The sequence below is a fragment of the Schistocerca piceifrons genome, unplaced genomic scaffold (assembly GCF_021461385.2).
Source record: "Schistocerca piceifrons isolate TAMUIC-IGC-003096 unplaced genomic scaffold, iqSchPice1.1 HiC_scaffold_1544, whole genome shotgun sequence".
Classification (NCBI taxonomy): domain Eukaryota; kingdom Metazoa; phylum Arthropoda; class Insecta; order Orthoptera; family Acrididae; genus Schistocerca; species Schistocerca piceifrons.
Window position 1 is genome coordinate 3,836,867 of NW_025727396.1, and position 4,592 is coordinate 3,841,458.

Genomic DNA, 4,592 nt, shown 5'->3' on the forward strand with positions numbered 1-4,592 from the left:
GCATTTGTATTTAATTCCGATGCAATTTCTGTATTTCATCGTCAATAAGAAAGTCAGAGGGATAGAGTTATCCTAAAGTGAAGCATCGGAATCTATAGCTAGTGTCACAGGAGTGTTTCAAAACATAGTCAGTAATAAGACGAGTCAGTCTTCTTGTCCTTAAGTCGGCATTGTGCCTTTTGTATTTAATTCCGATGCAACTTCTGTGTATCATCGTCAATAAGAAGGTCCAAGGGATACAGAAGACCTGGAGTGAAGCATAGGAATCTATAACTGGTGTCATAGGAATGGTTCAAACATAGATAGTAAGACGAGTCAGTCTTCTTGTCTTCTTGTACTGAAATCGGCATTGTGCCTTTTGTATTTAATTCCAATGCAATTTCTGTGTTTCATCGTCAATAACAATGTCCAAGGGATACAGTAAACCTGGAGTGAAGCTTCGTAATCTATAACGAATGTCTCAGGAATGGTTCAAAATATTGACAGTAAGAAGAGTCAGTCTTCTTGTACTTAATTCTGCATTGTGCCTTTTGAATTTAATTCCGATGCAATTTCTGTGTCTCATCGTCAATAAGAAGGTCCAAGGGATACAGTAAACCTGAAGTGAAGCATCGGAATTTATAACTAGTGTCACAGGAATGGTTCGAATCATAGTCAGTAAGAAGAGTCAGTCTTCTTGTACTTAAGTGGGCATTGTGCCTTTTGTATTTAATTCCGATGCAATTTCTGTGTTTCATCGTCAATAAGAAGGACCAAGAGATACAGTAAACCTGGAGTGACGCATTGGAATTATAACTAGTGTCACAGTGATGGTTCAAAACATAGAGAGTAAGAAGAGTCAGACTTCTTGCACTAAAGTCGGCATTGTGCCTTTTGTATTTAATTCCGATGCAATTTCTGTGTTTCATCGTCAATAAGAAGGTATAAGGGATACAGTAATCCTGGAGTGAAGCATCGGAATCTATAACTAGTGTCACAGGGACGGTTCAAAACATAGACAGTAAGATGAGTCAGTATTCTTGAACCTAAGTCGGCATTGTGCTTTTTGTATTTAATTCCGATGCAATTTCTGTCTTTCATCGACACTAAGAAGGTCAGAGGGATACAGTAAACCTGAAGTGAAGCATCGGAATCTATAACTAGTGTCACAAGAATGGTTCAAAACATAGTCAGTAAGAAGAGTCAGACTTCTTGTAGTTAAGTCGGTATTCTGCCTTTTGTATTTAATTCCGATGCCATTTCTGTGTTTCATCGTCAATAAGAAGGTCCAAGGGATACAGTAAACCTGGAGCGAAGCGGCAGATTCTATAACTAGTGTCACAGGAATGGTTCAAAACATAGACTGTAAGAAGAGGCAGTCTTCTTGTACTTTAGTCGGCATTGTGCGTTTTGTATTTACTTCCGATGCAATTTCTGTGTTTCATCGACAATAAGAAGGTCCAAGGGATACAGTAAACCTGGAGTGAAGCATCGGAATCTATAACTAGTGTCACAGGAATGGCTCAATACATAAACAGTAAGGAGAGTCAGTCTTCTTGTACTTAAGTCGGCATTGTGCCTTTTGTATTTAAATCCGATGCAATATCTGTGTTTCATCGTCAATAAGAAGGTCCAAGGGATACAGTAAACCTGAAGTGAAACATCGGAATCCTTCACTAGTGTCACAGGAATGGTTCAAAACATAGTCAGTAAGAAGCGTCAGTCTTCTTGTACTTAAGTCGGCAATGTGCATTTTGTATTTAATTCTGATGCAATTCCTGTGTTTCATCGTCAATAAGAAGGTCCAAGGGAATCAGTAAACCAGGAGTGAAGCACCGGAATCTGTAACTAGTGTCACAGGAATGGTTCAATGCATAGACTGTAAGAAGAGTCAATCTTCTTGCACTTTAGTCGGCATTGTGCCTTTTGTATTTAATTAAGATGCAATTTCTGTGTTTCATCGTCAATAAGAAGGTCCAAGGGATACAGTAAACCTGGAGTGAAGCATCGGAATCTATAACTACTGTCACAGGAATGGTTCCAACCATAGACAGTAAGAAGAGCCAGTCTTCTTGTACTTAATTCTGCATTGTGCCTTTTGTATTTAATTCCGATGCAATTTCTGTGTTTCATCGTCAATAAGAAGGTCCAAGGGATACAGTAAACCTGAAGTGAAGCATCGGAATTTATAACTTGTGTCACAGGAATGGTTCCAAACATAGACAGTAAGAAGAGTCAGTCTTCTTGTACTTAAGTCGGCATTGTGCCTTTTGTATTTAATTCCGATGCAATTTCTGTGTTTCATCGTCAATAAGAAGGTCCAAGGGATACAGTAAACCTTGGTGAAGCATCGGAGTCAATAACTAGTGTCACAGGAATGGTTCAAAAATAGACTGTAAGAAGAGTCAGTCTCCTTGTACTTAATTCGGGATTGTGCCTTTTATATTTAATTCCAATGCAATTTCTGTGTTTCATCGTCAATAAGAAGGTCCAAGGGATACAGTAAACCTGGTGTGAAGCATTGGAATCTATAACTAGTGTCAATGGAATGGTTCAAAACATAGACAGTAAGAAGAGTCAGTCTTCCTGTACTTAAGTCGGCATTGTGCCTTTTCTATTTAATTCCGAAGCAATTTCTGTGTTTCATCGTCAATAAGGTCAGAGGGATACAGTAAACCTGCTGTGAAGCATCGGAATCTATAACTAGTGTCACAGGAATGGTTCAAAACATAGTCAGTAAGAAGAGTCAGTCTTCTTGTACTTAAGTTGGCATTGTGCCTTTCGTATTTAATTCCGATGCAATTTCTGTGCTTCATCGTCACTAAGAAGGTCAGAGGGATACAGTAACCCTGAAGTAAAGCATCGGAATCTATAAGTTGTGTCACAGGAATGGTTCAAAACATAGACAGTAAGAAGAAGCAGTTCTTCTAGTACTTAAGTCGACATTGTGTCTTTTCTATTTAATTCCGATGCAATTTCTGTGTTTCATCGTGAATAAGAAGGTCAGAGGGATACAGTAACCCTGAAGTGAAGCATCGGAATCTATAACTAGTGTCACAGGAATGGTTCGAAACAAAGTCAGTAAGAAGAATCAGTCTTCTTGTCCTTAAGTCGGCATTGTGCGCTTTGTATTTAATTCCGATGCTATTTCTGTGTTTCATCGTCAATAACAAGGTCCAAGGGATACAGTAAACCTGGAGTGCAGCATCGGAATTTATAACTAGTGTCACAGGAATGGTTCAAAACATAGTCAGTAAGAATAGTCAGTCTTCTTGTACTTAAGTCGGCATTGTGCCTTTTCTATTTAATCCGATGCAATTTCTGTATTTCATCGTCAATAAGAAGGTCCAAGGGATACAGTAAACCTGGAGTGAAGCATTGGATTCAATAACTAGTGTCAATGGAATGGTTCAAAACATAGACAGTAGGAAGAGTCAGACTTCTCGTACTTAAGTCGGCATTGTGCCCTTTGTATTTAATTCCGATGCAATATCTGTGTTTCATCGTCAATAAGAAGGTCCAAGGTATACAGAAAACCTGAAGTGAAGCATCGGAATCTATAACTAGTGTCACAGGAATCGTTCAAACATAGTCAGTAAGAAGGGTCAGTCTTCTTGGACTTAAGTCGGCATTGTGACATTTCTATTTAATTCCTATGCAATTTCTGTGTTTCATCGCCAATAGGAAGGTCCAAGGGATATAGTAAACCTGGAGTGAAACATCGGAATCTATAACTAGTGTCACAGGAATGGTTCACAACATAGACAGTAAGATGGATCAGTCTTCTTGTACTTAAGTCGACAGTGTGCCTATTCTATTTAATTCCGATACAATTTCTGTGTTTCATCGTCAATAAGAAGGTCAGAGGGTTACAATAAACCTGAAGTGAAGCATCGGAATCTATAACTAGTGTCACAGGAATGGTTCAAAACATAGTCAGTAAGAACAGTCAGTCTTCTTGTCCTTAAGTCGGCATTGAGCCTTTTGTATTTAATTCCGATGCAATTTCTGTGTTTCATCGTCAATAAGAGGGTTCAAGGGATACAGTAAATCTGGAGTGTAGCCTCGGAATCTATAACTAGTGTCACAGGAATGGTTCAAAACATAGACAGTAAGAAGAGTCAGTCTTCTAGTACTTAAGCCGGCATTTTTCCTTTTGTATTTAATTCCGATGCAATTTCTGTGTTTCATCATCAATAAGAAGGTCAGAGGGATACAGTTAAATTGAAGTGAAGCATCGGAGTCTATAGCTAGTGTCACAGGAATGGTTAAAAACATTGTCAGTAATAAGAAGAGTCAGTCATTTTGTCCTTAAGTCGGCATTGTGCCTTCTGTATTTAATTCCGATGCAACTTCTGTGTATCATCGTCAATAAGAAGGTCCTAGGAATACAGAAAACCTGGAGTGAACCATAGGAATCTAAAACTAGTGTCACAGGAATGGTTCAAAATATTGACAGTAAGAAGAGTCAGTCTTCTTGAACTTCATTCTGCATTGTCCCTTTTGTATTTAATTCCGATGCAATTTCTGTGTTTCATCGTCAACAAGAAGGTCCAAGGGATACAGTAAACCTGATGTGAAGCATCGGAATTTATAACTAGTGTCACAGGAAT